The sequence below is a fragment of the Acomys minous genome, assembly GCF_964271855.1.
Source record: "Acomys minous genome assembly, chromosome: 19".
Classification (NCBI taxonomy): domain Eukaryota; kingdom Metazoa; phylum Chordata; class Mammalia; order Rodentia; family Muridae; genus Acomys; species Acomys minous.
Window position 1 is genome coordinate 13709118 of NC_140499.1, and position 27193 is coordinate 13736310.

The following is a 27193-nucleotide window of genomic DNA, read 5'->3' on the forward strand; positions in this document are numbered from 1 at the left end:
AACATGATGATTTTTCAATTAGTGCTCTACTCCTTTGAAATCTCATCCCAAAGAAATTGAGAGCATTCATTTTCTCCACAACATCTTTTGTGTTCTAGCCAGCATTATTTCCCATTTCATGGCGCCTTATAATTCTGATTGATTTTGATTATATATTCACAGAGATGTTTTTTTCCTTTATAAAGAGAAGTAGACAGTCCTTCAGCATTTTCTCCCCTACCCCCCCCTCCCTAGAATGGCTTTGAAGTAGCCCCTGCACACAGGTGAATTGTGGCTGGGGACCGCCTCCCCGGAAGGAGGCCACAGGATTTCCTCATACTTCCAACTGCCTTTTCTTGGAAGTACTCTTTTCAGTCACCACTGTACTTGTCTGTGGGGTGTGACCTGCTTTTGGCTCTGCCCTCCAGATGTTCTGTCCACAGGTTTTTCCTTCCTTCTGATTGGTGCTGGGGGCTACTCTTGGAGCTAGCTGTATATTTTATGTTTATTTTACCTGGGATACATAATGTTTTCAGCAGCTTAAATATCATGTTTCGTACAGCAAAGAAGGGATTTCTGCCGGGTGCCTCCCTCATCCATGTGTAAACTGCCTGCCTGCCCAACACCGTCGGTGGGCTTTAACGGTTAGGTCATTGCTGTGTTAGCCTTTTGATGAGATGCAGAAACCCTTGGTAGCTTGTCACACAGCCGTGTTTGGATGTTTTGCTGACATGTGGTATAGATGGTAAGGACTTGGAAATATATTATTATTTTTCCTCATTTAAGGCAAATATGTTCTCTGAGTATTCATCTGCAGACATGGTTTCACAAGTGGTTCATTTATGGCAACAAAGGGCAACAGAACTGGCAAGTCAGGCACTGAGGGATGGCGAGTGGAACTGGCTGGAGTAGATCTTTGCTTGCCTCTTACTCCTTCCCCCCTTCTTAAAGTTGGAGTACATTTTACAGCCTATACACATTTTTAATATGATAGAGTTCCTGTTTGAGTTTTGCACAGACTTTAATACACCCCCACCGCTCTTTTCTACCTCAGTATAAAATGAGTTGTAAACTGTGACAGCAGAAACTTACAGAGAGAGTAAACCTGCCGGTGTTGTTGGTGACAAAACGGAGGGCATAGCTCTCTTTGAGCATCCCAGGCAGTAGCCTGTGCCAAGGCTTGGGAATGAGACAGCCTTCCTGCTTTGGTCTGAGGTAAAATAGTTTCCCAAGTAGAGAAATGTGGTGCAGTCTATGCTCCGGCAGCTGGCTATCTTAACAAATGGTGGTGTCAGAAGTTTCCTCCTAATATTACAAATGCCACAGAGTTACTCTGGGGGCCCTAAGAGAGTGTGGGGCACCTCCCATTTGATACAAGAGGCTCTGAATCTCTTGGGGGACCAAAGGCTAACTGGTTTGAAATGGCGGCCGAGGAAGAGCTCTGGGGTCCAGGGAAGAAGTTTGCTGATAAGGAAATCATAGGCTCTGTTTATGTGTGCAGTTTGTGGAAGCCTCCATAGTTGAGGAGCTAATGGGGGAAGGAAAAGATAATTATAGAATCTTAAAGAAAGGCTTTAAGAAAGCCTTACAGTTTTCAGTTCTTTTGCAGTTAGGATGTAAAATTTCAAACCATCACAGAATAAAATAGATCTGCCCGTGAGCTTTTTGTGGGAGAGGGACCCTGTCATCACAGAGCTGGGTTTGAAGAAATCCTCTATAGATCGTAAATGTGAGGTGTGTTTTCTGAATAAGAAATGGTAGATGCTTCAGATTAGTATGGTGGATGGTCCTCACTCATTTCACTTGGCCGATACATGACTTCAGTGTCAGTTTGGCCCCGGTCCCTAACTGTGAGGAATCTCATTGGATGTATAATTACAGACTGATAACTTAAAATCTATCAAGCATCAAAGGTTCTAAGTATAGTGTATTGAAAGAGGCATCATTTGTAGTAATGTGTCTGAAGCCACACACTCCCACAGTTCCCAGGTCCCTGCCATAGTTGGAGTACACATGTGGGGAGGAGAAAGGATTTCCTTCAGAGAGGCCATTCCCTGTCCCACTGTTCCCTCAGATCATGTGGAAACTCTTCTTGTCCCTAAATACCAATAATAAATAGTGTCTGTGGACACTGGCCTCTAAAAATGCCTTCATGTGCCTGGCAGTTACATTGCGCTGTCTTCCGGAGCCCAGCATTCTGTCCTCAGGAAGAACTTCAGAGAGGCACTCTCTCCCTTGTCAAGGAACAATAACCCTGAATTGTACATTTCAATTACTGCCTCTCTCTCTCTCTCAAGGGATTTAATGGCTGCTCCAGTAAAAAGTTGACCCAAAAATAGAACAGTGATTATTATAGTTGGAAAAGGTGTGTGAGTGGGAGGGTAGGCCATGGGAGGCCAAGTTTAATTACTGTATGCTGCATTGAGGTAGCGCTCTGTACCACATTAATATGTGTAATTAATACACGTTAATCAAAAATAAAATGAAATATTAAAAGTACTTACTTAACCCCTGAGTAGTCCTACTAGTGGTAGCCCTCCGACGTTTGTTCTTTAGGAGCACAATAGAATAATAACAACTGCAGGCTTTTGTTTGAACGTGGAATCAAGGTAATTTATTAATTTCTTATGCATTGCCTATTTCTTGATCTTTTTTGACTCATTGACTCCCTTGACAGCCACACAGGCTGAGGTTAAACTGAGACTTTAGGAAATACATTAGGAATAATTACTATGGCTGGGTAGTTTTATTTGAAATTATTTAATTATACTGAACAATTTTAGAGTAAGTTACATGAACCACGAATTCGGAACCCAACTTTGCTGAAGTTGTTTATTGGAACTGGGAGTCCTCAATGGGGTCTGTAAAGCATAGGATCACGCGATCTTCAAGTTTGGGGTAACTTAGCTCTCTTCTCTCGCCTGTTACTTCCTACTCTTGCCTCCCAGCTCAAGGTTCCAGGTTATGTGCGGTTTCCCTTAGCTTTCTGTGTTTACCCCTTCTGCCTGGGGCTGGCTCCACACTCGCTCACATCCGTCACTATGTTGAGGTCGTCCCCTTCTGTAACTAGTTTCTTTAGGTTTTTATGAGAATATGTTGAATTGTGTCAAATGCCCCTCCACTTTGCAGCTATTGTAAAGATGGTGTGACTTCTGTTCTTAATTCTATTTACACATCGTATCATTTTTTTTCATCTCCCTTTTGGTAGTTTTCAAGTCTGTCTCAGAACCGTCTTCCCACCTAATAACAGAAGGACACCCTATTTCACTCCTGGAATTTTACTGCCTCCTTCATACTTAGCTAGAGTCTACCCAAAGCCAAAAAAAAAAAAAAAAATTAATGTCAAGTGTAAGGAAGTAATTGAATTTCATTCTTTCCCTATGTATATGACTAATACCTTATAATTTTTGAAGGAATGAATTGTTTCCATCAGTTTAAGGGTTGGGTTTGATATTATCCCGATGCCTATGTGTCTGTGAATATCCCTCTACCCAGCTCATCGGTGCCTGTGATAATTGTACCCTGTCAAAATTTGCACAGCACTACGACGAGCTGTGAATGTTACATCCCTGAATAAGCTCTGCCAGCTTTCACCCAATCTCAAGAAAAATTTTTTTTGTTATTTTTGACTATTTTTATGTCCACCTAACTTATTTTTATTTTATTTTTACATCTCTTGATTTATTTTCCTTGTGTGTATGCATATGAGTGCACACTGTGTGACTTCCAGGAATGGACCTCAGGTCATCAGGCTTGGCCGTAAGCACCTTTACCCATCAAGCCATCTCCCTGGCCCTCCATATATGTTCATATATTAGAAACATTATACACCAGGCTGCCTCTGAATTCATGAGTCTCCTACTTTCACTTCCAAGTGTTGGGATTACAAGTGCGCGACACCACACCTGGCTTATTTTCATATGCTTTTAAGAGGACCTTGTCAGTATTCACAAATAAACTTTGAGAATTTTGAATGGCATAATGTTGTCCTGTAGTTGAATTTATAGAACGTACCCATCAATTCACTTAGAAATCACTAATGTGTATAAAATTTAGGGGCATCATTTATAGGTCCCGTAAATATATTTTAAAATTGATTAGTAGAGTTTAACTTTTTGGATCCTACTAAAATATATAAAACTATGGTGTTTTTGTATTTTCATGTTGTACTTAGTTATCTTTATTCATTCCAAAAATTTATCTGTAGATTTTTATATTTCTTATGTATATAACTGTTGTGTATAAAAAGTGAACTTATTTCTTCCTTATGGTATATGTTTCCTATTTCCGTTTCCTCTTTTACTCCATGTGCTAAATGAATGTGAATTCTTTCATTTTTAAACTTATTTTAAATTCAGTGTTAAAATGTAAGTTCTGTACACATCTTCCATGGCCTTTCTAGTGTGACATCTGTTTATTCTGTGTGCCTCTACTCACTGAGCCATCTCCAAGTCCCTACCCCAACATTCTATCTTCCTGGTGAACAGCAACTTTGTAGTTTGTGAAATGTGCCTCTTTACTTTCAATAATGCATTTTGTATTGAAGTCTCCTTTATTGACTGAGTTGCTAATATATAAGGATAGTATCAGCTAATATGTAATCTGTATCAGTTTTCTGTGAGATGAGCCAACATATATGCCATTTCGGTTTCCTTTTGCCTAGCATATGTTTTTCGACATGTTGGATTTCATGGCTTCGTTGATAATTACAATGATGCCAAGCAGTTAGGAGCGTGGAACATACCTTTTTGGGAAACAACTGCTAGAGCCCTGTAGTTCTGTGTGGGCTTCTTTTTGAGTTAAGCTGTCCCTGTTTCTGTGTATGGGCAGGGTTGTCTGTGGAGTGCAGGTTCCCGATCACGGTCCCGATGTGGTGGGGCTGGGTAACCAGTCAGCTCTGTGGCTGAGCTTGTCTGCAGAGGGCAGAAGAAGCTCGGAGTGAGTGAAGTCTGAATGAATATGCGCTGTGGACTTCCACACGGCCATGTCAAGAACCCCAGAGCCTCAGACACATGGGAAGATGGCAAAGCCTTCCTCTCAGGGTAGGGAGGGAAATGGCAAACCTTCCTCTGGTCCATGCATAGATATTGATGGTGTATGCAGAACGTGTCCACCATAGCTTTCTTCTGCCCAATGTCTATGTACCTCTTCCCTACAGAGACAGCTCCTATGAAGATTAGCTAAACCTGTTCCTTTGATCCAGCTGTATACTCTACCTCTGGGCTTCTCTGGATGTAATATCCCTGCCTCTCTGTCCAACATGCTGAGTATGAAGGTTTAAATGAGGATGGCTCCCACAGGCTTCGTATGTTGAAATACTCTGTCCCCAGTTCCAATTGGTGGAACTATTTGAGAAGGATTAAAGGGTGTGGCCTTGTTGGAGGAAGTGGGATCACTACTCCAGAGTCTTTCTCTCTGTGTGTCCTACTTGTGGGTAAGGATGTCAGCTCTCAGCCACTGCTCCAGAGACATGCCTGTCTGCCCTGTCCCCGCCATGGTGCTCATGGACTCTAGCCCTCTGGAACTGTGAACCTCAACTTACATGCTTTCTTTGCCTTGTTCATGGTGTGCTACCTCAACAATACAAAAATAACTAAGACACTGAGCTCCCAGGGTGCTGGCTTTCTCAACTGAGAGTCTAGACCACCCATCTAAGCTTTCTGTTCCTGTGAGGTCAGTCTTTTTATTCACTCCCTGGCTTCCCCAGTCATATTAAGTCCCTGGAAGCAGAGCAAGGACTAGGCAGTTGGTGCTGGGTTAGGGAGTCCTGCTGCCCACATAAAGGGCCCCTCCTAAGCCTCACACGTTACATCTACTGTAATACATTCCTGTAAGGAAATGGGGATTAGTAATTAAAACCTGGAGACCTCAGTCATTCAGCAAGAGCAGAAAGAAAGTGGTGCTTAGCTCATCTAGAAGCCCGGTGGGATCTTCACATTTTCAGGGGCCTATGACCCCTCTGTTGAAGCCCATGGCAGAACAGGGCCTTTCACCTATTCTTTCCCATCTTCAACTTCAGATGATCTTGGATCTTGACCTTATCATCAAAATATCCAGCCTTACCGTGTACATCCCATCCCATAGAGGAAGCTGGCTCTCAGATGGGTGTGTAGGGGCGGTGTTGCTTGTGCCCTTGAGTCAGTCATCATAACCTAGGGAACAGCTTCAGGGCACTCAGCCAACAAAGGAGCTGCCTCCCGTGTCAAACGCGCTAGCGGGGCAGCCACAGACTCCTGCGCTCTCTTCGTTCCTTGGGAATTTCGAGGAACTCGAGAAGCAAGCCAGTGTTGCAATCCCCTTCTTATCTTGGAGGGTGCACACATGCAGTTCTGACACACATTATATTATTAGTTCCCACTTTCTCAATTTTAATTAAAAATAGAATGAATTATTTTAATCTACCATTTTAAAAGTCAGCGTTATTGCACACAATTATCCTCTGAAATGGGGTTGGCACGGAAAATAATGATATTTAAAATATTATCTATACCATTTGAGTTTGCTCGCCTAGCAAGTCTTAATTTAGACCTGAAATCTTCTTTTTACACATGATCTTAAGTAAATAGGTATTTATCCAGTGGATCAAGAATCTAAGTGTTGACGTTTTAAGTATTATTATTTAAGCTGTCTTCTGTGATTAGAAGCCTTAAACTCTCCTGGCATTTACAACTGGACACTAGTGTTTCAAAATCCCACATACTAATGGTAGGTAGAGTTTAGAAACTACCACCAAGGACATGGTCAAGTGACCATGTGACTCTGTATTATGCCTGGACTGGCCCTGGTTTACTTGAGGGCTGTGTATACCGCTGATCAATTGCACTTTCAGAGTGTCCTGTTGTGAGGATATGTTATGCAGGCACCCTATCTGTAAGCTAATTTAATACAGTTGTAGAAATTATTCAAAACAAAGGATGATTAATTTCAGCATTTAAGGAAGAGATGTTTTGACTAACCAATAAATAAATGCAAATATGCTTCTCAAGGCAGGTGAATTTGATCACAATGCAGGATTACGTTACCTTATTCACCCTAAACTAACGGCATACAAATTTCTGGGATGGAACTTTGTCATTAGTATTGTTTTATGAGTTGATTTTAATTGCATGGGGGAGGGGCACACATGAGCCATAGCATACATTGGGGGGTCTAAGGAAAGCTGTTGTGAGTCACTTCTCTCCTTCCACCATGTGCACCCCAGGAATTGACTCGAGTCACCAGGCCTGGCAGCAGGTGCCTTTAACCCTCAAGCCATCTCACCATCCCCATGGTATTGTTTTAAATAGATAATAATTTCACAGGTAATTGGAAAAATGTTGCGACCTGCTGGGATTATATTTTGTACACTTAAATTGATTTCATGTTCAGATTTATTTGACACTGATTAATTAATCAATTGTGTGTGGTGTATGTAAATATAAATGTGTGTAAAGGCCGTGTGGAAGCACACACACACGTGTGCAACATCAGGAGTGTATTCCTTTCCCTCTATATTAATTTTTGAGGCAGTCCACTGGATAAGGAGCTCAGCTGATTCTCTAGGCTGGCCAGCCAGCTCTAGGGCTGCATCTGTCCCTGCCTCCCCAGCACTGGGATTATATGTGTGTGCTGCTGTGCACAGGAGTGCACGTGCTTTTACCTGAGTGCTAGGGATCCAAACTCAGACCTTCATGCTTGTGTGGCAAATGCCGTCATATCTAGTCTCCAAAGAAATGTTTTAAACAAACAGCAGGACTATCCAATGTTGTGCTTGACTAAGTTTGAAGCTAGTTTACTGTGTGCAATAGATGAAATCATCAGGTGCATTTAAAGTAACTGCCATAAGCAATAAATTAAAACCTTGCTTGTCAGTTTCATATATATATATGTGTGTGTGTGTGTGTGTGTGTGTGTGTGTGTGTGTGTGTGTGTTTTGAGACAGGGTTTCTCTGTGTAGCTGTCCTGGAACTTGCTCTGTAGACACCAGGCTGGCCTTGAACTCACAGAGATCTGCCTGCCTCTGCCTCTCAAGTACTGGGATTACAGGTGTGTGCCACCACCACCTGGCATCACAAAAATAATTTAATGATTGAAATTTTTCCTGTTTTTCTCCCCTCTCTGCTAACTTAGTTTTAAAGTAAGCTTTTGATGTTAATGTAGCTGTTGGAGTTGCAAATCACGGCTGCCATTGCATTGATCGCCCAACTTTTTTGTTTGTTTTTACTGGTTTCTTAAAAAAATTCTTTGCAAGTTTTTAAAAGTTAAAATGTAATTACATTATTCCCCATCCCTCTCCTCCTTCAAACTCTGACCATATCTTCGCCTCCACCTCAAATTCCTGGTGCCCTTACAGATGCGAGACGGCAGGCATAGGATGCACTTTTAATTGTAGCTGCCCAACGACTGGGGTGGAAGCACAGGTTCAAGGCCAGTTTGGGAAACTTAGCAAGACCCGCTCTGAAAATAAAACCAAGGCGGGCTAGGGTCATGGGTCAGTGGTAAGGGTCTGTCTAGGTGTGTGTGAGGCTCTGGGTTGAAGTCCTAGTACTGGGGGGGGGGGGGGGGGAAGAGACATCTGGAATTAACTCTTACAGACAGATGGTATATATCTTCTTCATAGAGACTAAAGTCTGTTCTAGAGAGGAATGTTTCCTTTGCAGTTGAATCTTTAAAAATTTTTTGTTTATTATGTATACAGTGTTTTGCCTGCATGTACACCTGCATGCCAGAAGAGGGCACCAGATCTCACTATAGATGGTTGTGAGCTATCATGTGGTGGCTGGGAATTGTACTCAGGACCTTTGGAAGAGTAGACAGTGCTCTTAGCCTCTGAGTCATGTCGCCAGCTCTACTGTTGAACCTGTTGTAAGGTGTCCAGTGGCCGGGTAGACGCCTTACAGGAGTAGGCAGTGGCAGTCCTGGGAATTACCTGCAGTCAGTCTGTGGGTTGCTATAAGGAAATATTTACACTGATGATTCATAAGGAGCAAAGAATTTATCTCTCTTTGATACATATTCCATGCTTATTTGATGTAACTGTACATATTTTAGGATAACAGTGTTGTCTAATTTTTTTTCCTTTTTCTTGTCTCTTTTCCTTTCTTTTCTGACACAGACTCTGACTAATGTAGCCTTGCCTGGACCTGGCTATGTAGACCAGATTGGCCTTGAACTCACAGAGGTCTGTCTACTTTTACCTCCCAAGTGCTGGTATTAAAAGTGTTCATTACCATGCCTGGTGCAGTATGGTATTTCTGCATATGTGCATACCATATGGAACAATTGGACCAAAATAAATTGTATGTTTATTCCATTAAGCATCTATTGCCTCTTCACGCTGGGGGTATCAGTGCTCTCTCAATAACCTACCATGAAATACAAAGTTAATTACTGTCAGTCATAGTCACTCTGCAGTACTGTAGGGCTATAGAGATTGTTTTTCTTCTTAGTCATGCCTCTGTATGCATTAGCCACTCTTTCTCTGTTCTCTTTACCACGCTCTTGCCAGATTACCACTCTTTTGTAATTTTTTTGAGAATTTAACTTTGAGTATTATAGTTAAAATATTTCCACCCATTCTTCTTCCCCTTGTAATTTCTACTATGTCTCCCAACTCCCTCAAAACTTGATGGCCTCTCTCTCTCTCTCTCTCTCTCTCTCTCTCTCTCTCTCTCTATATATATATATATATATATATATATATATATATATGTGTGTGTGTGTGTGTGTGTGTGTGTGTGTGTGTGTGTGTGTGTATTCACATGTATGTATAAAAGAACCTGCTGAGTTCATTTAGTATGTATGTATTTAGGGCTGACCACTTAGGATTGTATAACCTAGCAGGGAGATTGTCCTGTAGAAGATGGATTCTCTCCCTCTCTTCTCTCTCCTCTCTCCTCTCCCCTCCTCTCTTCTCCTCTACTCTCCTCTCTCCTCCCCTCCCTTCCCCTCCCTTCTTCTCTTTTTCTTCTCTTTTCTTCTGTTCTGTTCTGTTCTGTTCTCTTCTCTTCTCTTCTCTCTCCGTCTCTCTCTCTTCTCTCTGTCACTCTTTTTCTATGGGTAGGATCTTAAAACATTTCTCCCACCTGTATGTCAGCTAGTATTGCTATTGTGCAGGTCTTTTTTAGATGGCATGTTGCTAGGAGTCGTGGGTGCAGGTTCCCTGACTTACAGAACACATTGCCTCACACCAGACATCCTGCTCCTCTGGGTGTTGTATGTGCATGTATCAACCAGGGTTGCGTGCACCAGGGTTAGTTGTTCTCTTAATGTTATAGTCTCCATCTGCTGCAAAGGGAAGCTTCTTTAATGAGAGGTGAGGGCTACCTGTGTCTACAGGAAGAACTTTGAATGTGGTTAGAACTTACACTTGTTTCGGAAAGTGGTGGTAGTAATGTCTTCTCCTCTAGGGTCTTACAAGCTCTGGGTATTTGGACAGGCTTACAATACCAAGGATGAATTCTCCTCTTTGAGTGAGCCTTAATTAGACAGCTGTTGGCTATCCTCAAGATAAAAGTGCCACCATCTGGCGGAGCTGGAGGTTGTGGTCCATAGGCTTCCCAGCTGTATCTGCCTTTAGTGTTCTTCCCCCTTGACGGTTTGCATGGCTCCTTCACAGGAGACTTTCAGTTTAGATCCAGATCAGTTTCTCCAAGTTCTGGGTCTGAAATACATTTACCACTCTTCTATTCTTCCATGAGACCAACTTTTTAAGCTTTCTGTATATAAGTGAAAACATGTGGTATTTATTTGTCTTTCCAGATCAGGCTAGTCCTCATTGACAGACACTATAGAATTATGTTCTTTTATAAAACTGAATGCTATTCTATTGTGTGTTTATACCACATTTTATTAATGTACTCATCCATTGCTATACACCCAGATGGAGTCTAAATCTTGGCTCTCATGGATTGTACAAAAACCAATGCAGAAGCACAGATGTCTCTGTCAAATGCTGGCTTCATTTCCTTGCATCATCTATGCTGCAGTGGGATTATTGGAGCACACTTGAACAAAACTTCATTGCTTCTAGAGTTTGAGGAATCTTAAAGGGTCAAAACAGTAGATTCAGGGTTTGTTCAAAGATGGTGCTGTGTCCTTACTGAGAATCGCCCCCGTTGGCTCATATATTTGAATGTTTAGTTAGTGGAACTGTTTGGGAAGGATTAGGAGGCGTGGCCTTGTTTTAGAAGGTATGTCACTGGGGATGGGATTTGAGTTTCCAAAGCCCCGGTCATGCCCAGTCCCGTTCTCTCTGCCTGCAGCTTACAGATCAGATGTGAGCTCTCAGCTAACCTTCAATGCCACATTTGCCTCTTTGTCTCCATCCTCTCTTGCTTTGATGACCATAGACTGCCCTCTAAAACTGTAAGCACGCCCCAATTTAAGTACTTTCTTTTATAAGATGTATTGATCATGGTGCCTCTTCACAACAATAGAACAGTAACTAAGACAACCAACTGAAGGAGAGATAAACCTGTTTTTTAGGATTCCAAGTGTGGGATCGGAACTGTCTCGTGAGAGAACGGGTGAGGTTAGTTCACCAGAAGAGCAACCACCTCGTGCAGGAGCTTAATTGTTGCCAGCTGAAAAGATCCCGTGAACAGACTCTGGGAGGAGGTATATAAATGAGCCCCGAACTGGAGGCGGGGCTTTTTGGAGACTTGGGATAGATTTGGCTGTTCATCGCTATACTTCAAGATACTCCTAGAGAAAACCGCTCTAGGAAAGCCTTTGGGGCTCCGGCTCCTGCTGAGGTTCTGGGTTCTGGTTGCCCCAGGTTCCAGCAAAAGAAATCCTGTGGCTCACGCCGGGAGAATCATTCCTCAGAACTGATATCCTTAAGGTTTTGTTATTGTGTCCATTAATCCTCATTTCCTATTGTTTTGGTTAGTCGGGTTATAAGGGACGTATGCTCGGTCACTAAGTTGTTAATAAAATATATTGATTAAGAAAACTGAGCCTACAACCAATAATCCTGTTATGACTGTTAACCCCCTAAAGGCTCCACTTTTTAATACAATTGTGCTGGATATTAAGTTCCAACACATGAGTTTTAGCCGACATCAACATTCATGTTAGAACAACGAACATTCATGCTAACATGAGAATTGTCACCCCCATGGAATTCTGGGGGCTGAAAAGCTGTGAAAGATTTGGAAGAAGAAGAACAACAACAAAAAGACACAGTAACTTCTCTAGGTATTTCTAGAAGATTCCAAGGCTAGATAGCTCCTGAGGAGACCTTCAGTGAGCTGCAAGGGCAGATCCTGTTTTCTTTGCCTCTGTAATGTGTTGAATTTTTCAGAAGACACCAAGAATCTTTAGCGTTAAGCTTTTACTATTTAAAATAGGATTTTAACATTGAGAATATTAACTTCGAGCATCTCTGGGCCTCTGTGAAGCACAAGTTTTAGTCTGGGTATCTATAATGTATCAGCTGCTGCTATTTACTTTGCTTTAACAAGTGAATGTACTTATTATAACTGATACCTGTGTTTGAAGAGACTGGCACATCACACCAAGTTGTCTCTAAAGAAGTCAGGGCCAGCTTGATCTGTATAGAGTAGGTGACATTGTATAACAGTGTCCCTGCTGAACCATTAGGGTGAACTCATTTAGTCGTGCTAAAATTACAGGACTTCAAAAGGACACGCAGTATGCATTTAAAGGTCTTGAAGTGTAAGATAATGTATCACATATTGGAAGGCATCGGTCTCAATTGAAATATGCTCTTTAAGAGACAGAAATTAGCTTCTTTGAAGAATTTGTTTTAGCAAAAGACACTTTCAGAATATCAGGTTTTACCTAAAGAGTAAGCAAATATGCTTAGTTTAGCCTTTTTTGCTTGTCCTCTGATATTCATATAACCAAATATGTAGGCCTAACGATGACTCAGTGGGCCTGGGAGTTTTTAAAATAGCTGTGTGTTGGAAAGTGAATATTCTAGGGCCGCAGTTTTCAAAGTGTGAGTTCTTGGCCCAGCAGCTGTAGGGTTCCCTGGGTGTATCATACAGATGAATTTTTGTTTGTTTGTTTATGCTTTTCTGGTCCCGAACCTCTCTATGTAGCTGAGGCTTTTGATCCTCCTGCCTCCAACCTATTGAGTGCTGGCATCACAGGTTGAGTTACCACATTCAGTGTGTGTGGTGCTGGGGAAACAACTCTGGACTTCACATATGCCGTGCAAGGACTCTCTACCAGTTGGGCACCATCCTAAAATGTGAAGCCTTGGTCCCAACCACAGACCTGCTGACCCACATCTGGTCGTGGTGCTCAGCAGCTTGTGCTGACCTTGTGAGGTGACTCTGATACTCTCCAAATGCAGAGGCTTGCAGGGACTGCTGTCCTAGCTTCTTTCCTGCACCTCTATAAAGTACTTCCACAAAAGCAACTTAAGAGCTGGAGAGATGATTTAGTGGTCAAGAGAGTAAGCTGCTCTTCCAGAGGACTGGTGTTTGGTTCCCAGCACCAGCATTGATGGCTAACAACCACCTGTCACTCCAGCTCCAGGGAATCCAATGCCTCTGGCTTCTGTGGGCACCTGCACTCAGAATCACACACCCACATGTGCGCGCGCGCACACATACACACACACACACACACACACACACACACACACACACACACATACACACACTCACACACCTATAGACAATTAAAATTAAAATAAATATATTTTTTAAAAATCAACTTATCAGGGGAAAAGGCTTATTTCATTTTCTAGTTCAAGGTACAGCCCCACATGCAGGGGACATTAGGGCTGCAGGGGACATAGGAGCTGGTGGCTGTTAATGCCATTGTACCTGCAATAAAGAAGCAGACACCAACGGATGCAGGCCTGCTAAGGGTCAGCTCTCTCTCTCTCTCCAATTACACAGTCCAGGATCCTAGGTGTAGGGGATGGCTCCGCCCACAGTTAAGGTGGAGCTTCCAGCATCAGTTAATGCAATCAAGACAACTCTCAGAGGGGTGCACAGAAGCTCAGCTCGCAGAAGGTTCTGGATTCTCTCAAGTCAACAATGAACACCAAGCCCCTGATCTGCTGTACCAGGTAACTGGGGTGAGGAGGACATTGATTTGGGAAGGCACGGTGATGTGAAAACCCAAGCAGGTTTACTATGTCCTTTGAAGAATCTGTTTATGGAGCATGGTTTGCAGGCTGTCTGTGCCCATGCATGGTGGTAATTGCTTACTGTTGTAAAACAATAGGGTGTGTTTTGTGAGCAAATTTGCATGCAGTTTGTGCACATCTGCCTTCATCTTGTCCATTTTCTTTTTCTCGATGAATTCATTATTTTAAAAATAAATATCTGGCTAGCAGCTTATTTTTGAATATCTCTTCCCAGTCTACATGCTATGTAAATATTTAAAAGTTCCATTCTATCTTATAGTGGAGTAAATACAGATTTATTAAAAGAAAGTGAGAGAGACCTGAGAACAGAAGGGAAGACAGTGGAAGAGGAATACCTGAGCTATTTACATGTGTACATCCTATGACATTTATTTTGTGTGTGTGTGTATGTGTGTGTGTGTGTGTGTGTGTGTGTGTGTGTGTGTGTATGCACATTGCATGTGTGTCCGTGCGCATTGCAAGTCTTGGTCTGGGTTGATCTAGCAGCACAACTTCCTTCTACTTGGTGTCACATAGTATAAACTCTGTTTAAAACAAAAGCCCCCACAAATACCTAACTGATGGCCTTCGCTGTGGTAGGACCCCTGTATGTGATAACCAGGGACTGTTTACAGATATGACAGTGTAACCAGGAATCTAGCTTTTGAGACTCTCCCTGAATCGTTCAGATCCAAGTTGCTCCCTTCAGTCTTTGAGCTGTGTGCCCACTCTTTAGCTCCTGTTTTTCTTGGTCAGCATCCTCGACAGAGCTTACTGTAGAGATGATGGATCAAATGGATTCCAGTGGCTTGTGAAACAGCATGGACTCGGCCAGTTGTCTTTTGACTAACAGACCAGGGGAAAGGAGATGGTCACTAACGTGCAGCCACATGAGGGTCAAGAAAGGGGCTTTATTGTCTTTGGGCTGGGCTCTTTGTCAACAGAAATTATGGTTTTGTGCCCTTACGGTTTCTGCTTCTAGTGTGCTAGGGCCACATCTCAGAATGTATGACTGACATGTGCAGACCTGGGTTTGTCTCCAGCACTCCCAAACAAAACTAACACCCTCCCTGACAAAACCTTCTGCTTTTATGTTTTTGTCTTCATGCATACACATCTGCTGGACACCCTGGACTCTCCCATGGCCAGTTGTCTGTGTATGGCAGGTTCAGTGGAGTTTAAGGTCTTGATGACAGTAAGCAGATCCAGCCTACCTCAGCTCACTTCTCTCTGGGGATTCCTTGAGCATTCTCTCAGAAGCAGCCCCACCCCTGCAGGACAGGACATGGAGGGCTTCTTTTGAACCACACCAGAGAATAATTTTTTCCAACCATTTTTTGTTTTTGTTTTTTTGAGATAGAGTTTCTCTCTGTAGCCTTGGCTGTCCTGGACTTGCTTTGTAGAGCAGGCTGGCCTTGAACTCATAGCGATCTGCTTGCCTCTGCTTCTCAGCTCATTTTTTTTTTTTAGATATATGTATCTAACTACTCTATTGCATGTATGCCTGCATGACAGAAGACAGCATCAGACAGAAGAGGGCATCAGATCACATTATAGATGGCTGAGCCACCATGTGGTTACTGGGGATTGAACTCAGGTCCTTTGCATGAGCAGCCAGTACTCTTAACTGCTGAGCTATCTCTCCAGCCCCGCAACCGATTCCTCTTCATTCGGTTCTACTCTCCCTTCCTCACAGTTTTAGCTTCTTGATTGGTTGTTTGTGTATACTACCGTTGATCAGTACGCTTATGGGGCAAATTTTTCTGCAGAGAAGTTGCTCTGTACAGTTCAGGGGGCTGTGTCCATGGGTGGAAGAACAACTGGGCCAACTGGGGTAGTGGCTGAGAAGGAATTTTCATAACTAGAAGGTTCCAGAGGGTGCTGGCTAGTTTCATGTTAACTCAATACAAGCTATAGTCATTTGAGAGGAAGAGCTCAATTGAAAAAATGCTTCCTTAGAAGCAGGCTGACGGCAAGTCTGCAGGGCATTTCTTATTATTTACTCATGGAGAAAGGCCAAGTCCATTGTTGGCGGGGCTACCCTGGGCCTGGTAATCTCTGGGTTCTTTAAGAAAGAAGGCTAAGCAAGCCGTGGAGAACAAGTCAGTGAGAAGCACCCTTCCGTGGCCTGTGCACCCTGGCTCCAGGTTCCTGCTCTGTGGCCTGTGCACCCTGGCTCCAGGTTCCTGCTGTGTTTGAATTCCTTTCCTATCTTCCTTGAAGGATGAACTGTGTGCAAATGTAAGCCAAACACTCCACCCCCGCACCTCCCCGCCCCCACCTGCCGCCGCCCCGGCCGCCGCCAACTTGCTTTTGGTCATGGTGTTTCGTCATAGAAAAAGCCACCCTAACTTAAGATAGAGTGAAGTGAATTGTTTTCTAGTAAAATAGTCTAAAAGGGAGAACAAGGGAGAACTGGGTGTCCATGTTGAGCTCCTGGACAGCTACAAGCTCCTTACCCAGGAACAGGCCATAGCTAGACAGAGCCTCAGGCGCATGGGAGGAGGTCTCCCCTTGAATTTCAGTTAGATAAATGGGGCAACCGCATGATAGAACTCCAGAGACTCAGCTTGTTTCCAGATGGGTGTGTGCATGGGGTGAAAAAGAGTCTTTGTGACATGTGAGCAGGGCCAGTCGCATTTTTACACTTTGTGTGGGCTCTGAATCGTCGTTGGACTCGTACGAGCATCAGCTGGAGATTGAGGAGGAACTTTTAGTTCACAGGAGGGCTGCTTTTTCTGACAGGAGGGTGCTAGCCTTAGCTTTTATCCAGGCAGTGGTACCATGGGGCTGGAGCCCCTTCTAGGCAGATCCATCTTCCATTCCTGCTCAAGGGGCACTGCATGCCCTAAGATGTGAGGTGGCTGGGGTGACAAGGACACACAGAGTTAGTAGTTCAGGGACTCCTAGCGCCTGTTGCAGGAGGAGTGCAGGCAGAATGGCCCTCACCCCCTGGGGTGGCATGGGGCTGTTGTTCATTTTCTTGGCAACTTCTTTCTGACCATTTTCTTCTCTGTCTCTTTCTAAAGACTGTCCCCTGCAGTGACAATAATTAAGAATTCTATAATATTTTATAACATATTATGGTTGAAGTCTTTAGGTGTCTATTGCTTGGTTTTCCAATCTGTAAACACTTTCCTAGGACCATGTGTATAAAGCTATGGGGAGGCTTGCATAAGTTAATACACATTTGTTTAGACAGACAGACAGACAGACACAGACAGACAGCTTCAAAGGAAGACCAACAATCATTTTATATTAGTATAATGAGTAAGAGGGCGTTTTCTTCAGTTGCTTAAGAGAAAACAAGTCTATAAATGGGGAGATAGTTTTGTACCTCGAAGCTGTAGACAATACGCATGGACAACAAAGACTTCTGATTGTGTCCACTCAGACTGTTAGAAGCAGATGCTGAGGACACCCAGGGCATCAGCTTGCTCCTCAGCGCTCTGCCGTTGCCCCCATAGAGTGAGCAGGGCACAGCATCAGCCTGCTTTCTGCAACTCTTCCTGACAAATTGCGTTTCTCTCAGTTTTACAGTCTTGTTGTCTCCAAGCTGTACTTGGCCATGTACTTACGACAGAACCACTGAACTCATAAGAAACTCCTACGTGCCCAAGGAATGCCAGTCCAAAGGCACTAACTTCAGAATCCAGCTCTTCCATGGAGTAATGCTTGAAATGGCAGTTAAGCTCCAAATCCCACAGCTCTCCACCTGTGGCCTGCTCATCTGAAACACCCTCCTGCCTCTAAACACTTGCTGAGAGTTGTCTTACATGTTGGTACATGAGTAAGATACACCCTAGGGAACGATGGCCCAGAGAGTGGGGTGTCGGGGTGGGTGGGAGTGGGTGGGTGGGGATGCTTTGGCAGTGTTTTCCCATCCTATAGCTTGCCTTTCTTTGCATACAGGCGTGTGCCTCATAGTTTTGTGCTAATTTATCATGTGGAAACCAGGGTGCTATTGGAAGAGAAAGGAGTTTGGAGAGGGGGAGGGAACTGTCTTTGCAAAGAGGAGTAAGGAAACCTCAGAGAGACCGATGGCACACAGATTAGGAGCCAAACCACTAGGTGGCACCATGATCTAAGGACAGCTTAGTTGCATTTCTGGGTGTAGAAAGCTTATTGGGGGCACCTCACACCAGCACACTGGGGAGACACATGGGAACCCCAAAGTCTTCTTTTAATAGGTAAGCTGTGGATGAGAAATAGATGCATGCTTATTCAATTAATGACGTAGCTGTTGTTGCAACAAGCATTTTTACTTCACTAAGTTGTTAACAGCCCCCCACCCCCACCCCCAACACCACCACCTTTAAGAGGGCTTGTTATCCATATGTGGGTACACCGGGTGACATGAAAACTCTTTGGTCTACGTCTCCGTTGTTCTTTTTATCATCCAGTTCTTTCATGTCACCTTCTTCCAAGCCTTTAAGAAGTGAAACAGCTTTGTGCCTACTGTGTACTTTTCTAAAAGTCTAGGGTGCCACAGAAGTGTCACAAGCAGAATGTATGAACAAGAACTGGGGAAGGAGTGGGCTCCCAAGAGAGCTAGCCCGGAACCCAGTCAGACGGAGACCGTGGGCCGAGAGACACCTAGCTTAAGACTGAGGGCTTGATGATCATACTAAAGTACAGGGTGGGAAGGCAAGAGGCCTGTGAACTAGTAAGAAAGCAGGGGTTTCCCCGGGGTGACAGGGGACAGTAAGTGGACTGCTCTTAGTTTGGGTTTGAGGAGCATCAGAGGTGGCCTTTGTTAGTCTCTAGAAGATTTTGCTCACCAGAACATGTGACTTATGCCTGTTTTGCCACAACTGGCATTGAGATATTAGAATAAGATACAAGATGACGTTTCTATGTATAATTCTGTGGCACACAATTTAACCTGTCAGATTGTTAACCTTCTTGGGATACTCTGTGGCCAACTCTGTTGTTCCCAAATCAATTGGCAAACAGCAATTATGGTTAGAAAATGAGGAAAGTTCATCATAGAGACTGGAAGGTTCTGCCAGCTTGAGGGCTTGTAGCTGCTTCTGTGGAGAATGGGCAGATGCCCTCTTTGGGCCTTCACTGTAGGCAAGCAGTAAAAGATGGGTTCTAAGGCAGGGCCGTATTACAACAGAGAAAACACAATTATGGCCCGTAACTTCCTTGAGCCCGCCGCTGCAGTGTTGGTAAGACATCAACAGCCACCGAGTATCCCCAGTACCTCCATGTTAGCACCTTCTTCAGAGCACTCTGAGGAAGGTGTTGGGGTGGGGGGTGGAGATGTTGGAGGCAGGGGCATGACTGCAGAGGAGATGCTGGGCGTGGGCGTGCCATTGCAGAGATGCTGTCAGGTGCCCAGATGCCCAGAGCAACCAGTTCCTAAGGGTGATGCTCACCCAAGCCTGCCTGCAGCTTGTCTCCACTCAGACTTGCATCGAGAACGCGCATGGGAGACATTGCTCACTGCCCAGTTTGACCCAGCTGTTCTTGTTAGAACGGCTTATTTTGTTTCCTTCTTCGGTCCTCGCTCCAGTTCTTGTCTGTGCCTTTGGACATTTCTCTTATGCTTCTCTGAGGTGTCACCTCTTCCACTTACCCACCCGGCCAGCCTACCCTGAGCCTAAGTGTCCCCATTCACAGGGTCCTGTGCCGTTACCTTGTCTTTACAACTCTTGCTACACAGTTTGCTTGTCAGTGTCAGGGTATCATCAGCAACTTCCGTGCTTGGGATACACCAAATCACTAACATTTGTGCCATGATGGAGAACTAAGAGATGCAGACATCGGCAGGACACTGGGGACCAAGGATGGGTGCACTTCACTGGCCTCAGGCACCACATGGCCAGCAGAGGAGGGGGGTGGAGTGTGGCAGCAGATGAGGAGGAAACAGTGAAATTAGCAAATCAGCTCTTCCTGGTGGCGATGGGGCGCCCCCAGCACCCTCCCTCTATTCTCTCTCCCCTTCCTCTCCTGCTCTAATTACCACCAGCTGGAGCCACTTAAGCCCAGCACCATGGACCACTCTGCAGCATGGATGAGAACACAGCCACCTCCAGGCACACCAGGCCACAGCATTTCTTTCTCTTGCCGCACCGTACCTTATGGCTTGAGATTTGTCTCTCCAGGGGATGGGGATGGGAAGATGGCATAGATCAGGTTATTTCTTTGGGATAGAGGAGGCGATTTCCATGCATCTCTCCCCAAGAGCCAGCCACACTGGAAATCAGCCCGAGTTCCAGATGATACAGCAACGTTGCTTGATCTATGATCTAAAGGCCTAAGAATGCAAGGATATATCTGCATCTCCGGTGGAGACCCAAGGGCTCAATTCCTCTTCCCTATCAGTTTGTAAGTCAGAAGCTCAGATGCTGGGCCTGTGGCACTTTTAAAGTGTATATGGGTTTCATTCTGACATTTCCAAGCAAGCATATAACGTACTTGAATCCTGCTCACTCAGCCACCCCTTTCCCCCTCGCCCTTCCTCCTTCCCCTAGGTAGTCAAGGCTGTGGAAGATATCGAAATTAGTAGATTTGCTCATTTCCTTGTTCCTATCTGTTGAGCCTTCAAATTGCTGCCCCTTCCCCAAGCCTCAGGGTGGCTAAGATGGCCTGTGTTGAACATAGCTCTTGGTGGAGTGAGTGTGTGGCCTTTCTGGCAGAGAAAGGCCCACACAAGCAGTTAGGCACTCAGTGTAACCCTCCGCGCTCATCTTCCGAGCCCCATCCCCAGTATGATGGAGGCAGGGCCTTTGAAGGTGAACAGGTCCTCACAGGGCCCTGAGGGCGAGCCTGGTAACAAGGAAAGAAGAGACCACGGCTCCTTCCTCTCTCTACATGATGACACAGTGAATGAGTGGCAGATGGCTGAAAGGCGCAAAGAGTTCTTACCACCTTGGACTTGGACTTTCCTTCCTTTGGAACCATGGGAGCAGAGGTTCTTCTGGTGCTCTGTTCCTGTTTGGAAGCTCTGTACTAACCCTTTGCTGTGACACAACCCAAATTCTTAACCTCTGGGCCAAATGACAGTGAACTGTCCCCGCCCCCCTCCATCTTTTCCTTAACACTGTTGTGTCTCCAGTTCCTGGTCTGTAGAGCAGCATCTGTAGTCGCATCTACTTAAACACACAGAACATGGACAACAGCTCTTGGGCACACATTAGCTCATGCATGCTGCACAGGTAACTGTCCTGACATGCTATCTGCTGCTGTACACAGAGCACAGGTTCCCATAAATGTTCCTGGTCCTTGCTCCAGACCCTCTGTGGTTTTTGCAGTCCCTGTATGCAAACATGTCTGCCTTCCTGTGCTTTCTGGCCAGGTGGCTGACACTCCTGCAGCCACATATAGAAAACTCCCTCAGCATAAACCCCACAAGCCCTTTGCCTTGGGGATGGGGCAGCCGGAGCAACACAGCTCCTGAGGTGGATCCCCCCTCCTCCCCCAGCTCTCCTACCCTTATTTCCTTAAGGTTCCCTCCATGAGCATACAACCCGAAATGTCTTACTTCTCCCAAGTTATTTTTCTAAATTTTATTTTTTTAATTTATTCTTATTCCATCTCAATGGTTATCCCATCCCTTGTATCCTCCCATTCCTCCCTCCTTCCCATTTTCCCCTTATTCCCCTCCCCTATGACTGTGACTGAGGGGGACCTCTTCCCCCTTTATATACACATAGGGTATCGAGTCTCTTCTTGGTAGCCTGCTATTCTTCCTCTAAGTGCCACCAGATCTCCCCATCCAGGGGACGTGGTCAAATATGAGGCACCAGAGTACGTGTGAAAGTCATACTATGATAGGCAGATTTGGGCCCAGGGGTCCCACTCAAACTATGGCTCCAGCCAAGGACAATACAGGCCATAAACTTCAAACCCCTACCCAGATCTAGCCAGTGGCCAAGTTATTTTTTAAAAAGTGGTAGAAAGCAGGTGAGCCCCAGCTAGGTTCTAAAATACACATCTTATTCTGCTGTGCTGGTAGACAGGAGCCTAGCCATAACGGTCAGTGGAGAGGCTTCACCCAGCAGCCGACTCAGAAACTGATGGAGAGACCCAAAGCCAAACATTAGGCGAAGCTGGCGGAATCTCCAGGAAGAGGAGGAAGATGGACTGAAGGAGCCAGTGAGTCAAGAACACCACAAGAAAACTAAGCAGGGCTCATAGGGGCTCACAGAAATGGAGCCCGCATAGGTCTGTGCTAGGCCCTTTGCATATATGCTATGGTTGTGCAGCTTGGTGTTCTTGTGGGTCTCCTAACAGTGGGAGTAAGGGTGTCTCTGACTCTCTTGCCTGTTCTCGGGGCCCTTCTGCTCCTACTGCGCTGCTTTGTTCAGCCTTGATGTGAGGGTTTGTGCCTGGTCTTACTGTAATTTGTTATGCTGGGTTTGGTTGACATCCCTGGGAGGCCTGCTCTTTTCTGAAAGGAAACAGAGGAGGAGTGAGTCTGAGGGAGGGACTGAGAGGAAAGGAGGAAGGGAAAACTGTTGTCAGGATGTGGTGTATGAGTGAAGAATAAGTAAGTAAGTAAATAAATAAATAATGAAAAAAATAAGCCAAGCAGTAGTGGCACACACCTTTAATTCCAGCCCTTGGGAGGCCGAGACAGGTGGGTCTGTGTGAGTTTGAGACCAGCCTGGTCTACAGAAACTCATTCCAGGACAGCTAGGGATACACAAAGAAACCCTGTTCTGAAAAACCAAAAAAAATATTTCATTTATACATAAATAAAACAAAGCAAAATAAAAGAAGATATGCATCTTGGCACACCACCATGCTGTTTTCAGGAAGTTTTGGACATTTTTTATCTTTTGAAAGGTCTAAAATCCTGTACCAGGATCCCCTTGCACAGCTCTTTGCTCCTCTTGTGTGGGTGGTGTTTCAGCGCTTTCCTTCCTACTTCCCTCTGCTCAATTTCCACAAATGTCTTCTTAGAAAAAGTGTGCGTGTGTGTGAGCATGAGTGTGTGTGTGAGTGTTTGTATTTGTGTGTGTGAGTGTGTGTGAAGGTCAGATGATAACCTTAAATGTTAATCTTTATTTCTGAGACTGGATTTCTCTGTGTAGCTCTGGCTGTCCTGGACTCAATTTGTAAACCATGCTGGCCTCAAACTCGCAGAGATCTGCCTGTCTCTGCCTCCCTGAGTTGAATGTCAGTATTCAGACTGAACACAGTGGTTGTTTTTGGAGACAACATCACCCATGGCCTGGATCCTGCCAAGGAGGTCAGGCTTGTTGCCTGTGGGGCCCAGGAACCACTCACCTCTGCCTTCCCAGCACAGTAGCCACGAGCAGAAACAGCTAGTCCCAGTTTGTCATGTGAGTTCTGGGGTTCACGCCCAGATATGATGCTTACCAGATAAGCTGAGCCATCCCCTGACCCCAGCTGGAGCTTACCCAACCTCCCCGCATTCCGCACGCTGCACCCTCTATCAAGAGAATTCCTCTTCTCTTTGCCTGGTGATTTGTTTCTATCCTCACATCCCCATCTGCTTCCTCTGACTCCATGGCAAGGGTAGCTGTTTTCTTTCCAAATCTAGTCTATATTTACTCTTGGTTAGTGGTGTTCATTGAGACGCATCTACTTAAAAATACTGTTTTCATTTATATGTATGCATGTGTCTATGTCTCTGTGTGAATGCCATGTGAGTGCACTGACCGAAGAGGCCAGAAGGGGGAGTTGGATTCTCTTAGAGCTGGAGTTACAGGCAGTTGTGTGCCACCAATGGTGGGTGCTGGGACCCAAACTTGGGTCCTGTGGAAAAGCAAGTGCTCTCAACCACTGAGCCATCTCTCCAGCCCCTGGTACCTACATTTGAAAAAAGAGTTTCTTTCGCTGAATGTTTGCTGTACATGGTGATGCATTTCATAAAGACCGCCTCCTTCATGGTTGTCATTTACTGTGACCACGCTCACTCCCACACGCTCTCATTTCTTGCCCTCCTTTGTTGCCAGCCCTTCCTTCCGAAGCCTTGCTTCTGTTGCCATGTCTGTTTTTGTCTGTGTAGAATATTTGTCATTCTGAGCCTCACTTATTTTGCTTGACACAGTGATCTCCAGTTGCATCCACTTTCCAGGGAGTGATGTGATTTCTTACTTCATGGCCAAACCAAAGCCCTCTGTGCATATAAGGTACATTTTTTTTTAATCTGAAAGACTTCCACTGACAAGTTGCTAGAAACTTCTCTATATGGAACACACAGCATGTCACCTTGGAAACCCGCAAGAGGTTCCTCTCTCTCTCTCTCTCTCTCTCTCTCTCTCTCTCTCTCTCTCTCTCTCTCCCTCCTCTCATTGTATATAGTGTTCTGTCTGCATGTAACACTTGCTGGCCAGAAGAGGGCACCAAATCTTAGTATAGATGCTTGTGAGCCACTATGTGGTTGCTGGGAATTGAACTCAGGACCTTTGGAAGAACAGCCAGCGCTCTTAACCTCTGAACCATCTCTCCAGCCCCAAGAGGTCCTTCTTAATTTGGCTTGACTTGTTTTGTGTAGAAGTGTTAATTCTAGAGGTTCTGGGACACTCCCCTCCCCCAGGCAGAACTGTACCAACACCTGCCTTCTTCTCCTCTTTCTCCTTTTCTTGTTCCTCCTCCTCTTTAATTTAAAGCATATGCTAGATTAGTAAATCAACGACATGTTCAGGTGGTAAGTATGCTTTCAAAATGAGTGGCACAGTAACGCCTCTTTGGTAAGTTCTGCCATATGTACATTTCTGTGTACAGAGCTATGTCACGAACTTGTCCTGTGCCGAGTGCCCGCCTTGTCAGTGGGTAGACAGCTTGCTGTGACTGGGCCTTACTGGGGAGATGCTCCAGGGCCTTACTGGGGAGATGCTCCAGGGAAGGTTTTTCTGAAGTCCCTAGGTTTCCCATTCATGGCTTTTTGACAGCTACACTGAGGCTTATAATCAGGGTTTGCAGTCTGTAATAAAGTCAGGCATATATATTGTCCCTTGCTTTTATTTTGTTGTCTTATTTTCATAGTTCTATAGATTAAATCCAGGGCCTTGCAGCTGCCCAGCACTCAGCCACTGAGCTACCATCCCCAACCCTTGCATTTTAAAGACAGGATCTTGCATTTGTTGTCTGGACTGGCTTGGAATTTCTGTTCCGCCTGCTTCTGCCTCTCAAATGCTGGGATTATAATGTTTGCACCATCATGCATGACTGTGTTATTTTTATATTTGACCTACAGTTATCAAGGATCATAAAAATGTGCATTAATAAATCAATAGAGAGCATTTTATATGAAAATTTAAAATTGCATAAGAGTTATAAGGCACGGGATAACATTGAGATATAATATGAATAAATTAATAAAATATATTTAAAAAAGAGTTATAAGGCACAGTGTTAGAGGTTTGCTCTTTTTAAAAAAATTTTTAGTGTAAAATCAGGTCAAGAAGTATTACATTCTTCTAGATAGCCCTCCTCAAGGAAGAACTAGGCAGGCAGAAAGAGAAAATTATATTGTGAAAAATTTAAAATGGAGAACAGGCATGAGAGTAAGGATAGGGAAAGAGGAAGAGCCCAGGGCTTGATGGGAAATTCCAGTGCCAGCATACTGTGGCCTTGATGTCATGTGCAGCACTGTCCCCTCGGGTAGGCTAGAAGCTTAGGATATTGTCCTTGTCAGTAATGCTAAATCCCTTCAAAGGTGCTTTTGTGGTTTGTAGTGTGGGAGGGAGAACATTACAACTCTTCATGTCCGGTTCTTGGGCTGGGCTGGTGAGGAAGTCCTGAACTGAGTCGACTTGTGAGGAGTTCTCACAGGAGAGGGAGGGAGGGCGGCATTGGGAAGGCACAGGATTTCACCAGAGGATGGCAGGCCGATGAGCTTTTCACCTGGAGAGTCTGAGTGTCTCCACATCAGTGCAATGAGTTAGGGCCAGATGGCAAATAAGAATATTAATCTGGAATTCATGAGCTTTACTCCAGGAAGAGGAAAGCATTGTTCTTAGCAGGAGAAGACAGCGTCTTTACTCTGTGTGGTACGTGGGAGGTGTTCAGTAATCTGTGACTGGATGGATGAGTGATGTTATAGATGTAACCTGTCCCTACAGAAGCTCATGAGGTTTTGTTTGCACGTGAATATGTGCACGTGTGTGTGTGTGTGCCTGTGTACATGAATGTGTGTGGGCAAGTGTATGTCATGACACATACGGATGACTACAACAATGGAGTTAGAGATGACTGGCCTTTTGAGTGGTGGTGTAAACTGCAGGACATGGGGCCTACTTGGAGGGAGCAGGTGGCTAAGCTGTGCTTTTGAAGGGTATGCGCTGCTCTTAGATGCTGTGAGGTAGGTAACTTTCCTGTGTCGCTGCCTTCTTCCCAATGCTTCTCCAAACCTGAGGCAGGAAAACAACGAAGCAAGCTCGTTGTACACTGAGACCTTCAAAGCCATGACCCACAAACCTTTGCTCCTTTAAGTGATTTTCTCATGCTGTGCACAGTAATGTAAAGATGAGTAACAACAAAGAAGAGAAGTAGCTTCCATTACTCAAGAATTTTACCTCCAGTTCAAACCTCTCCTTTGACCCCCAGATTTCTTGATACCTTTACTTGGCTAGTCTAATGGTGCTTGGCAGTGTGTTCCGGGTACTCTTTGGTGGTCTCTATTTACCTCTATTCAAGGAAGGACTGCTACCTTCTAATTTTGTAGTAGGGCTCAGTCTTAGCACAACATCTTACCTGCTGTATCCAATATAGCACCATATTTTACGTTTTTGGATCAACCCATTCTTCCTCATCTTTTTTTTTTTTTTTTTTTTTTTTTTTTTTTTTTTTTGGTTTTTCGAGACAGGGTCTCTCTGTGTTAGCCTTGGCTGTCCTGGAGTCACTTTGTAGACCAGGCTGGCCTTGAACTCACAGCGATCCGCCTGCCTCTGCCTCCCAAGTGCTGGGATTAAAGGTGTGCGCCACCACTGCCCGGCCCCATTCCTCCTCATCTTAATTGGTCTGTGCTACTAACAACCCACCCAAGGGCCTCTGTTGTCACTCTTATGTGTGTGTATGTGTTGTCATATGTGTGTGCAGGTGTGCTTACTCATGTGTATGCCCAGGGAGGCTAGAGGATAATATTAGGTCTCTTCATCCTCTTCCTTCCACCTTATCTTTTGAGACACTGAACCTGGA

General features: G+C 44.7%; 1 protein-coding gene across 1 annotated transcript in view; it reads left to right on the forward strand.

The window, feature by feature from the left end:
• LOC311590233 (uncharacterized protein) overlaps nt 1–27193 on the forward strand; it is a gene marked incomplete at its 5' end in the record, with an annotated part of 618389 nt that overhangs the window by 48819 nt on the left and 542377 nt on the right. The gene's annotated exons all lie outside the window — the stretch shown is intronic.